Genomic DNA, 13,051 nt, shown 5'->3' with positions numbered 1-13,051 from the left:
TTCCTAATCTGTAAAATTGAAACAATATCTCATTCATATGATGGAAGTAGTAGTTAGCTTCTGTTGCATAACTAACCACCCCCAAAAGTTAATGGCTTTAAATCAGCAAGCATTATTCTTATGATTCTGTGGTTGGCTGAAATGTTCTTATGGTCTGGACTGACCTGGCTGAGACTAGATTATCTTGGTCCTAGAATCTAGGATAGCCTTACTCACACATATGTGGCCTTAGACTGGGATGGCTGGAATCTTCTTCCATGTGGCCTCTCATTCTTCAGGAGGCTAGCCCAAACTTATTCTCAGGATGGTAGAAAGGTTCCCAGCAGCAAGAAAGAGCAAACCCCAATGTTCAAGCACAGTACAAGCCTCGGCATGTTTCATGTTTGCTAGTTTTCCATTTGCCGAAAGAAGTCACACGAGTAAATCCAGAGTTAATGTGGGCAGGGATCAGAGAGAAGTGATTCAATTCAATAACCGCCACAGTCTGCCACAGATGTTAATATTTGTTGGAGCCCAGCGTAGTGCCTGGTGAGTAAATCACTCAGCAAATGTTTTTTGTTTTGTTTTGTTTATTTATTAGTATTATTAACATTTTTTACATTCTATGATGTTATTGTGGAGCACCTGTGGGGGAGGGGGAGAGGGGAAAGAGGAAGGAAATAGGGTGGGGGAAGGAGGAAGGAGGAGGGGCAAAGTTGAGGCCTGTGGCACCCCCCTCATTCCTGCATGGGAGACCAGGGGGCTTCCATTGGTGGCCTGGCCATTGCTAAGCTGGTTGCAGATGTCAGAGGGGTATGGCTGAAGCCCTCACCCCCCACAACCCCCTGCCCCAGCTCAGGAGCCCAGGGCACTTCCTGCAGCAGCTCGATGGTCATTGCTGGGCTAATTGTGGGTGTTGGGGGGTCATGGCCGAGGCTCTCAGTCCTCCACCACCCTGGCTCTGGAGAACCCAGGGTGCATCTTGCAGCGGCTTGGTGGTTGTTGCTGGGCTGTTTGCAGGTGTCGGGGGGTCATGCCTGAGGCCCTTGTCCCCCCACACCCCAGCTCAGCAGAGCCTGGGTCATTTCCTGTAGTGGGCTCCATGGTTGTCACTGAGTAAATGTTAGATCCTTCCTATACTTGTCAAAGACAGTGAAGAGTCTGTCAGCTTGATGAGTCATCATTTTTCTAACCAGTCCCTGGTTTTCTTTTCTTTTTTTGACAGCTGGCAAGTACAGGGATCGAACCCTAGACCTTGGTGGTATCAGCACCACACTCTAACCAATTGAGCTAACCACCAGTCCCCTAGTTCTCTTACATCACAGTAATTGTTCTTGAGAGTTTGCTGTACATCATTTTAGGGAGATGATGACAGTACTTTTGAGAGATAACTATATGTAGGCACTGTCCTAAGCTTCTTACATGTGCTATTTTATTTAATTCCCACAATAGCCATATGTGATAGGTTCTCATTTACTAATTTCACAGTTGAGGAGCCCATACACAAAGGTTAATTAATTAAAACTTGCCCAAGGTCATGAGTGGTGGAAAAGTTTTCAGGCACAGGCAGTGTCAGAACCACTATGCTTCTGTATGGTGAGAATAAATGAGTGTGAAAATAATACTAAAGGATAGCAGTTAAGCAGGATTAAAGGATGATAGTGAATGCATTTATTGATCACCCACCTTTTAACTTTTCACTTTAGGTGACCATTTATAATTTCTGTCAAAGTGTGGTCAGATTAAGCTTTTGATCATTTATTGTAAGAGTGATCCAGGTTATACTGTTGAGTGTTTGAAAGTCAGCATCTTCTGATCATTGACCCAATGGTAAAAAACTGCAACAAACAAGTTACTCTGCTATTTAAATTCTTAACCATCGTACAAGGGTAATTCCGAAAAGTTCATGGAAAAATAGAATTAAAAGATAATCTGAATCTTTCCATGAACCTTTTGAAATGCCCTCATACTTATCAGAGGGTGTCTTAATTATTTTATTTGTGTACTCTGTTGAAACTTTCTTCTTTTTAAATATTTTGCTAGTAAATGAAAGAGTGTTACCTGTAGTGACAACAAAAGGTGACTGCAAGCATGGGGAAAAATAGGATTTTGACCCAGTTTCCAGGGGAAAAAACAATTACTTGTGGTACTTCAAAAATTTCATTGAAAAAAAGAATGAAAAGATAATACGAATCTTTCCATGAACTTTTTGAAGACCCCTCATATCACATGCAAGTAGAATGAATAAATGGTACTGTAATGCCAAATAGTTTAGCCCTGCATTAGTAATTTGTTATGATTGGCCATTAGAATGGGCTGATGTTTAATTTTAGTTTTCTCTTCAAAGATATGTTTACATCTTTCTTCATTTCCTTCCAGTCAGTGAGTAAGTGAGCATGTTGATTTTGTTGTTACTATATCATATAAGAATGTTTATCGACCCTAAGGATAGTAAAAAAATATTGAGGCTATTTTGAAAAATATCTGAAAAATATTTTGAATATTTGAAAAATATTCAGTCACCAAATGGTGACTCCAAGTAGGTGTAAGAAGGGAGCAATAAGTATAATTTTGTCATCTTAATTTGTTAGTTTTGTATATGATAATTTCTTTATAAATTCTCTCAGCTATTTTTATGCACTGTATTTTCATGAACAGAAATCATCTGATTTTAATTTGACTAACTCAAGATGTAAGAGAGAATACCTGAGTATATTTAGCTTCTTTCTACAAAAATAGGGATTTTAAGGTTGATTTTTACATGTTTATTGTTGAGATGGAAACAAACTGTAGAATAGGATTCTCTTTACATATTTTTTGCATTACACACAACTCTGGCTTTTCTTCGGATAAGTATAGAGGGACCAATCTATACTTCAGTGAGATCTAACAAATAGACCTACTTCAATTAGCCGTGCTCATGTGTATTCACGTTTTAGAAAAGCAAAACTGTTTTTCTTTTAAGTTAAAGAATAACTTAAATAATAACTTACATTCAGATAAGCCTTTATCCTAAATAGTTGAAACTAATAAAATTTGTTTGCTAAAGTACATTACTTTTTTCATCTTTCTTTTTTTAAAATCGGATTTATAGAATTTGTGTAAGATACAGTTCACCCTTTTTGGTGTGTATTTTTAACTTTTGACACATACGGTTGTGTAACTCACCACAGTCAAGACATAGAACGTTTCTATCAACCTCTCCCCCAAATTTCTTATGGCCCCTTTTATTTATTTATTTATTAGTATTATTTTTTTGACTGGTAAGGGGATCGCAACCCTCGGCATGGTGTTGTCTGCACCACGCTCAGCCAGTGAAGTGCACCAGCCATCCCCATATAGGATCTGAACCCGCAGCCTCGGTGCTACCAGCGCCACACTCTCCTGAGTGAGCCACGGGGCCAGCCCCTCTTATGGCCCTTTTTAGACAACTCTTTTCCCTACCTCCTACCCTCTGGCAACCACTGATCTGTTTTCTATCCTTAAAATTTTGCCTTTTCTGGAATATAAATATAAATGGAATTGTAGTCTAATTCTGGTCTTTCTTATATTCCATTGATTTCTCTCTATGGCCATCCTTTCACCAATACTATGGTGTCATCATTACTGTAACTTTATAGTAATACATATAGTATGCATTACTTTCGTCTGTTATTGATTTATTTCTCCCATGTGGAATGAATACTTTTAATTGGAGTTAATATTTTATTTATGTTTATCATTAGCATTCTTAAATTAAACTTTCTATTTTGAGATAATTGTGGGTTCATATGCAGTTGTAAAATAATAAGATTTTTCCCCAATGATATTATCTTGCAAAATTATAGTACTGTATCACAACCAGGATATTGACATTGAAATGGTCATGATATAGAACATTTCTATTACTTTAGCCACACCCACTAATCTCTTACGCCTATGGCCATCTTTTTAAATCGTAGGTTGTTAAACTTATTTCCTATCTTAAGGTTTCTAATTTTCTGAAACCAATATGACTTGAAATCTATATTGCCAATGACATGATAACTTTTAAATTTGAAAATCTCATTCAGCTTTTATTAGATGAATTGGGAAACACAGTTCTCTGACTCACAAAATGAATTTTAACATAGACGAAATGTTTACAAAGTGATCAGTGTTTAATAAAAACTAGCACACCTAATAGTAGATTGCTTTTCCTTTCAGCTGGGATTTGATTTGGATGTACATCGTAGAAAAAAATTTAATGGTATAAACAAGATAGAAATTTCTTTCTTGTGTAAAATAAATCCAGAAATATGTAGTATAGGGCTGGTATGACAGGTCCACAAAGTTGTCAGGAACTCAGGCTTTTTCTTGATTTCTGCTCCAATATCCCACTGTTGTGACCATCATTTTCATTAGTCAGGGTGGTGTAATATAGAAGGCAAGAATCCTCTTCCTATCCATCCTTCACATTGAAACCAGTTTAATTATTTGAAAATACTGTTATTGTGTTGAAACAAAAGGCCATTTGCTACCAGATCTATGGTGGCTTTTCATATTTAGTTTTTTATTGTCTCTGATCTTTATATGTTGGTCTTGGCTCCTTACTGATATCTTCTAACATGTTTGCATCAATATGCTAAGCCAGCATACTGCTGAGCCCACAAACACTTGAATATCTATTAATTTGAATATAGTAGTTGGAATTCTAAAGTTTTTGGTAAAGTTTTAATGAATTTGGTTGATGCTTCAGCCACACTAATTAATATGGCTTTAATACGATAATTTTGAATACTAAGTTTAAACAGCATACTAATAGTATCCAGGTGTTTGGAAACTAAGTAGAAATATGTAGGGTTTAATTCATATATCTTGTATATAGAATTTTCTTTCCGAAGATTTTTATTTATACTTTATGTCTTTTAATAATGGATTTAGTCTTCAGTAAGAATCTAATGATTTTTGGGCTGACCCCGTGGCGCCCTCGGGAGAGTGCAACGCTGGGGGCACAGCGATGCTCCCGCCATGGGTTTGGATCCTATATAGGAATGGCCGGTGCGCTCACTGGCTGAGCGCGGTGCGGGCGACACCAAGCCAAGGGTTGCGACCCCCTTGCCAGTCACAAAAAAGACAAAAAAAAAAAAAAAAAAAAAAAAGAATCTAATGATTTTTGTTATCTTATGATATTTACACTTAAGATAGGTGAAATGCCAATTAGAAAAATATTAAGATCTGGTTCTCTAGTCCATGAAGAGTTTCAGAACAGTTCAAAATAAAATATTCTTTGAGTTTCTCTGATAAATTTGTCTAAATTGTATTATAAATAAAGCCATCTTTCTCGGCCTCTTTTTCTCCATTGACAATTAGTCAACATAATTTAGTCTTTTTGTGTGAAGTAGCAGACTTGCTTGAGCAGTCTGGTTTCTTCTACCTAAAATAAGATGTCACATAACCTCCTTAGTTTAAGGATTTTTGTTTTTCTGTTTAACTCTGAACTTCAAATTAATCAGGTTTACTCTATTTTTACTTTTAAAGTTGAAGTAATTATCCAAATACAGCATTTTTAATAAATATTTTTGTACCTGTGTTACAAGAAAGTAAAAGGTTAATGAGGCAGCCCAGATGGGGAGCAGGTAGATTCAGCATATTCCATTTTTAGAGATGCAAACCAGATGGGGGCAGTCCCTTATCTTAAGTAGGTCTCCCCAGCCTTCTAGTCTTCTTTCCCTTTGCTGTTCACCTTCTACCCCAAATGCCTTGTAAAAATTCTGCATATGTCTCAGTTCTAGAATGTTTTATACATTTGCTTTTGTTTACTCCACTACAGTCCTCCGCTCTACCAACTGAGCTATCGAAGGCCCCGCTCATTTGCTTTTGTTTTAATCAATTGCTATTTTGAGATATAAATTAAGCTCTGACTATTAACACCTTTTTGGGGGAAGAGGTATATACCATTCCAAAATACTTTCATAAAAGGCTGTTTCCATATCCAGCGTGTCATTGTTACAGATTTATGGCTAACTAATGCTGTGCCTTCATTCTGGGCTTGCTGTTCCACAGTCTTGCTCTCACTCTGAAATGCGTTTAAGTTATTAGCGCTTTATGGAGCCTCTCACTGCCTGGCCTTAAAGCTCTGAAATACCCTTGGGTCAATATAATGCTTCTGTTCCCTCTCAACTCTAGTAATAGTGTGAAAAATTAGAAAGTATACGGTATTTAGAGTCGGACAGTTTGGCTGTACCCTTACTGGTTGTGTGACTGAGAGCAAATGATTTAAATTTCATTTTCTGGAAAATGTGTAACTTGCAAGTCAATTGATATGAGGAAAGAAATATGTATAAGTTACATAACTTATCTGATACTTATGAACTCTAATAATAAGGACCATCTTTTGATTGTTAACCTCCACTGTGTCCTCAAATAATGGAGTATAACTTTAATTTAGAAAGTTTCTGTCTCTCCAAGACCCTTTAACTGAATCTTAATTCATGATTCTCTAAACTTTCTCACACCTACATAATCTTTGGACTCCCTACAACCAAGAAATGGTAGCAAGTGGAAGTCTCTTTGGAAATCTATTAGAAGGTGTTGACTTGACATCTCGTATAACTGAAGTTTAGCTAAGTACCAGTAAGAGGCCTAGCCTTGATTAGATTGTCAAGGAATGCTCCCTGTGGTTTGGGTGTGGTACAAAAATTAAGAGTAGTATCATCAATAATAACTACTATAATTTGTATATTAAATATTTACTACATTGTAGGCAATGTCCCTATGCTGTACTGGTTTCCTTCTATGTAATTCCTTTGTAAGGGGATTGTATTTCCTACTGTTGAATTTTTAATTAGTCCTTAAATTATTGTAGCTCTGAGGGCCCTGCCATGGTGAGACTATTTCCTCTGATGAATGGTTGCAACACTTTGGACCCACACCAACCGTACCTGGCACAGGCTGGGCTCATTTACTCTGTTTCCTTTCATCACCACCACTACTTAGGGGCACTCACCTGGGCTCTGCCAGTGAAGTCTGTCTCTAACTTGAGGAACCTTATCATAGGTTTCCTGAAAAGCTTTCTTCATTACCTCCTGGAAATCTGAGTAATATGATCCCAGGATGTGATATTTAGGCCCTTAAAAAAGTAGGTCCATTTGATTCCTTTAATATTTTTGTGCAGTGTATGTTGCTAAATTACATAATTACCTAAAAGGTTTTGATATGACTTCCTGAAGTTCTTCCTCTTTAGAAATACTGGTTTATTGCTACCAGCCAGTGGTGAAATTTAGCTTGCGATTCTTTAGACACCATTTCCATTTGCTACCCGTATAGGATTAGTATTTGAGCCTCTTCTCAAGCTTTATTGTTAGAACAGAAAAAGTTTCTTTTCTTTTTTACATCGTGGTAAAATAAACATAAAATTTTTTTTATCATTTTAAGTGTGAAATTCAGTGACATTAAGTACATTCATTCACAGTGTTGTATAACCATCGCCACTATTTCCAGAACTTTTTCATCATCTTAAACAGAAACTCTGTACCCATTAAGCAATAACTCCTCATTCTGCCCTTTCCCCAACCCCTGGTAACCTTTATTCTAATATGTCTCTATGAATTTGCCTATTCTAGATGCTTCATATAAGTAGAGTCATATAATATTTGTCCTTTTGTGGCTTATTTCACTGAACATTATGTTTTTAAAGTTCATCTTTATTGTATCAGAAATTCATTCCTTTTTATGTCTAAATGTTCCATTGTACAAAGGGTCTTCAAAAAGTTCATGGAAAAATTCATTTTATTTTTTAATTCTTGTTTTTCCACGAACTTTTTGAGGTACACTCATGTATGAACCACATTTTGTTTATCCATTCACATCTATTGAGGGATACTTGGGTTGATTCAACCTTTTGGCTGTTGTGAATAATATCACTATGAACATTGGTATACAAGTATCCGTTTGATTTCCTGTTTTCAATTCTTTTGGGTATATACCTAGAAGTGGAATTGCTGGTTTATATGATAATTTTATGTTAAACTTTTTGGAGAATCACCAAAATGTTTTCCACAGCAACTGCACCACTTAACATTCCCACCAGCAATAGACTAGGGTTCCAAAATCTCTACATCCTCACCAACACTTGTTAATTTCCATGTATGTGGTTTTTGGGTTTTTTTTTTTTTTTTAATTTAAAAATAACAGCCATCCTAGTGAGTGTGAAATGGTATCTGATTATGGTTTTGATTTTGAATTTTCCTTATGACCAGTGATGCTGAGCATCTTTTCATATGCTTATGGCCATTTATATATCTTCTTTGGAGAGATGTCTATTCAAGTCTTTTGCCCATTTTTGAGTTGGGTTGTTTGGTTTTTTTTGAGTTATGAGAGTTCTTCATATATTCTGCCATGTCTTTGTCTAGTTGGGTATCAGGGTAATGCTGGCCTTGTAGAATGAATTAGGAAATGTTCCCTGTTCTTTAATTTTTTGGAAGATTTTGAGGGAATTTGTGTTTAGTGTTTGGTAGAATTTACCAGTGAAATCATATTTTCTTAGGTGTTGCTTTGTTGGGAGGTTTTTGATTACTGATTTAATATCCTTGCTAGTTAGTTATAGGTCTATTCAAGTTCTATTTCTTGAGTCAGCTTTTGTAGTTTGTATGTTTCTAGGAATTTGTCCATTTCATCAGGGTTATCTAATTTGTCTACATACAATTGTTCACAATATTCTTTTATAGTCATGTCCACACTTTCACTTCTAGTTTTAGTAATTTGAGTCTTCTCCCTTCTTTCTCAAAATTTTTAAGGGCAAATTGAAAAGGACCAAGACTATGATACTTTTAATTGAACCTGTGTAAGTCTAATGAAAGGAAGTGAATGAAAGTGGAAGATCAGCTACTTTGAGGGCTTTAGGGTTACCAACATAGACTTTATTTTATTGATTCATAAACCTTGGGATTCTGTGGAACCAGTTGCTTTTTCTTCTATTTGGGTGTGGTGCAAAGTTCCTAGCAGGAAATCCATGTCCTAATTTTCTGTGTGCCTAACAGCAATATTAGATACTGCAGGGGATACTAAAGATGTTCTAAAGGAGAATATAAGCATATTCCAAAGCCTGTAACTAATGAAAATAAGTTCTATTATTTTGTAAAAATCTACCAGCTTCCCAAAATGAAATTAACTCTAAATAATACTGTTTGCTTTCTGTAATTTTATGATTCTATTTATTTTGGCTATAAGTGACAAAAATTCATCTTGAAAAAACATATAGGCAAAACGGAGAGTTATTGGTTTATTGAATCGAAGGAAAGAGTAACAGCTAAGCCGGAGATGAACAAGTTGCAGCCAAGTCTAAGGAAGAACAGGAGTAAGAGAACTGATTACCTCTAATACCTTTGCCATCTCTCCTGTCTTCTAGCCTTAATCTTCTCTCACTGCACACAGGCTTCCTCCATGTGGCAGGAAACATGGCTGTTGACAGCACTGAAATTTTATATCCTATGGATTTCATAATGGTAGAGGGACTGATTTTTACTTTTGAGATTCCAAGTTTAAAAATCTTAGAAAAGATATATTAACTCAGCAAAAAGGTGCCAACCCTGTATCAACTAACTCTGACCAGTGTTTTTTGAGAACATGACAGTTCCAATAGCCATGTGGAAGAGGGTAGGGTATGGGAAGAATGAAGTTCCCAAAAGAATGGGACTGGTGAATGGACAGGCAGTCCTATGGATGCCCATAATATATCAAAACTTGTTTATGGTATGGGATGGCCAAATGAATGATATGAGCAAAGTGTCTAACCTTGAACCACTTTTTCTCAGAGAATAAAGGTTTAGCCTATCAGTGTGCTTAGGATATTCTTAGTTAAAAAAGCTTCCCTCCAGGGTTGCCTAAAAGTTGTAAAGTTGCTATAGGTATAATTTCAGCACTGCTTTCTCTTTTTTATTTACTTCCTAGTGTATCCTGCTTTTACTTATGACTCTTTTATTTTTAGCAACTTTATTAAGATATATTTCACATACCACAAAATTCACCATTTAAAAATGTACAGTTTAGTGGTTTTTAGTATGTTCACAGAGTTGTATAATCATCACCACAGTATAATTTTAGAACATTTTCAATGCCCTAGAAAGAAACCTGTGCCCATTAGCAGTCACTGCTCATTGCTACCTGCCGTCCCATCCCCCACCCCAAGATCTTGGCACCCACTTATTTACTTTCTCTCCCTATAGATTTGCCTATTCTGGATATTCCATATAAATGGAATTCTACAGAATGTGGTCTTTGTGTCTGGTCCCTTTTGTTTAGCATGTTTTCAAGGTTCATCCATATTGTACCATGTATCTGTACTCAATTCCTATTTTTTTGCTGAATAATATTTCGTTGTATGGATATACCACATTTTAATTGTTTACCAGTTGATGGACATTTGAGTTGTTTCTACTTTTTGGTTATTATGAGTAATACTGCTATGAAGGTTAATGTACAAGTATTTGTGTGGACATATGTTTTAAGTCTCTTGGTTATATATACCAAGAGTGGAATTGCTGGATCATATAGTAACTCTGTTTAATCATTTGAGGAATTGCCACACTGTTTTTCAAAGTAGTTCCACGTATTCACCAACACTTGTTATTTTGCCTCTCTCTTAACCCGTGAGATTTTCTCTCTATTAATAAACTCTCTCAATAGAGATGAAATGGATTCATTTTTAATGACCTCATTACTAGAAGTTGGGAGTCAGACAGTCAGTTATATAGAACTGAGAGGAAAACACCAGGGGCAAGTGTGTGTGTGTATGTACACACATACACTAATTCCCCCAAAGTGCTACAGAGACATGCAGTAGCACTTTGGGAGAATTACTACATTTTGGTAGTAGGAGAAAAATAATAACCTGGCAGGGAGAGAAAAGGTGTAGTTAGAGAGGTAGGTGGATAGGAAAAGGTTTAGGACCACAAAAATAGAGGTAGATTTTTTTTTTTTTAGAAAGGAGGTGTTAATTGTTTACATAAGGTAAAACTGGGACAAGACTGTTGGATTTGTTGACCAATAGACCATTGTGACTTTCATGGGATCAGTTCTTGTGTAAAATAACCAAAATTGTGAGGTTTTAAGGAGTGGTAGGAAAGTGGAGAGATCATATAAATCGCACTTTTGAACTACCTCACAGTAAATGGAAGAAAAGGAGACTTCCCCCAAAATGGGAAAGAATCAGAATGGAAAAAGTAAAAAAGTTGAAGATGCAAAGCCTGAAGAATTTGTGATAGAAAAAGTACTGGACTGACATAGTGAATGGGAAGGTGGAGTATTTTCTAAAGTGGAAGGGATTTACAGATGCTGACAATACTTGGGAACCTGAAGAAAATTTAGATTGTCCAGAGTTAAGTCAAAAAGCTGGTAAAGAAAAGGATGGTACAAAAAGAAAATCTTTATCTGACAGTGAATTTAATGATAGCAAATCAAAGAAGAAAAGATGCTGCTGACAAACCAAGAGGCTTTGCCAGAGGCCTTGATCCTGAAAGAGTAATTGGTGCCACAGACAGCAGTGGAAAATTGGTGTTTCTCATGGAATGGAAAGATTCAGATGGGGCAGACTTGGTGCTGGCAAAAGAGGCAAATATGAATTGTCCTCAAATTGTAATTGGTTTTTATGAAGAGAGACTAACTTGGCATTCTTGTGCAGAAGATGATGCTCAATAACTGTTTGCATTGCTTTTTATTTATTTTTTTATACATTTTATATATCTAAAATCTGGGTCTTGGTTTTCGATTTACTAGTGTGAAGAAATAACTATATTCTAATGAAAGTCAAGTTTGATATGTTCGTTTTGAAAGTGATATTGGGAACCCAACAATTCCGTTAGGTTCTTTTGCAGCAATAGCACTGGTTACTTTTAACAAATAAGTAAAAGCTTTCTGTAGTTGCTTCATTTATCATGTAAGAACATTCGGTACTATGGTATATTATTTCCTGTGCATAAGAGAACACCTTCTCTCAATGTTGGGGGAAATTTCCATAGTCATTACCCAATCAGAAATTGTGTTTAATATATATGCCTAAGGACCATTCTGGGGTTTTTGTTTGTTTTTTTTTTTGCGTGTGTGTGTGTATATAAAATATATATGTAAATGGATTTCTTTTTTTGTTTGTTTTTAAACATTCACCAAAACAAAAACCACGGGTAAGCTCATGTTTCTGAGATGCCATCATTCTGAACAACCTAAGAAATAAATCATTTCAAGTTAAATTGAATTTTTTCCTTGGGCCAGCCCATGGCTCACTCGGGAGAGTGTGGTGCTGATAACACCAAGGCCGCCGGTTCGGATCCCATATAGGGATGGCCAGTTGGCGCACTGGGTGAGCGTGGTGCTGACAACACCAAGTCAAGGGTTAAGATCCCCTTATCGGTCATCTTTTACAAAAAAAAAAATTGAATATTTTCCTGAAGCCATAACCTTTCAAATTACATAGATGATTCTGTAGTTAATTTAAAAGCAGAGCCATATCGGAATCCATGTCTATAGTCATATGAATACAACCGTTTATTTGAAAAATTCCTGAAAGGAAAAATTTTATCACTACCAGCAACCTCCCCAGATGAGGAAACTTGACAATACTAGTTGTTTTAATTACCTCAGCAAGACTTAGTTAAGTGGACATTTAAAGATTCCTTCAGCAAGCCATTTCATTCCACAAGGTTGAAATCCCTGTGTTATATTCCTTTAAAAAATAAAATGGTGTTAAATAGAAGGAAAATATATACAGAGCAGGTAAGAGGAGTGGGTATGAGATGAAAGAGCATCTTTCTAACATAGGAATGTGAACAGTTATAAAGAATATGGACATTTGATCTTGTGAAGAAGGAAGTCAAAGAGCCTAAGTCAAGATCTCTTCTCTCACTCTCTAATATGAAAGAGCTGGGACTGGGATTTAAGGAAGAGAAAGTTTTGGAAATCTGTTTTGAGAACCAGCAAAAATTATCTCAACCATAACAGTAAGATTTTTAACCTTGAATTTATAGTAGACTCATGGTTTCAAGGAAAGAAGTAAAGAAGTTACTAGCAAGAGGAAGTGTGGAGAAAACAGGTGGTATTTTTTCTAGTATTGGAAATTGGT

General features: G+C 36.1%; 1 protein-coding gene and 1 pseudogene across 1 annotated transcript in view; both read left to right on the top strand.

Moving 5' to 3' along the window:
• Nucleotides 1-13,051, top strand: part of BAZ1A (bromodomain adjacent to zinc finger domain 1A) — a 91,972-nt gene that overhangs the window by 21,368 nt on the left and 57,553 nt on the right. The gene's annotated exons all lie outside the window — the stretch shown is intronic.
• LOC134373929 (chromobox protein homolog 3-like) lies at nucleotides 11,135-11,634 on the top strand (annotated as a pseudogene).

This window comes from Cynocephalus volans, chromosome 3 (assembly GCF_027409185.1).
Source record: "Cynocephalus volans isolate mCynVol1 chromosome 3, mCynVol1.pri, whole genome shotgun sequence".
NCBI classification, from domain to species: domain Eukaryota; kingdom Metazoa; phylum Chordata; class Mammalia; order Dermoptera; family Cynocephalidae; genus Cynocephalus; species Cynocephalus volans.
Note: the sequence above shows the minus strand (reverse complement) of the source record. Positions and strands in the feature narration are given on the sequence as shown.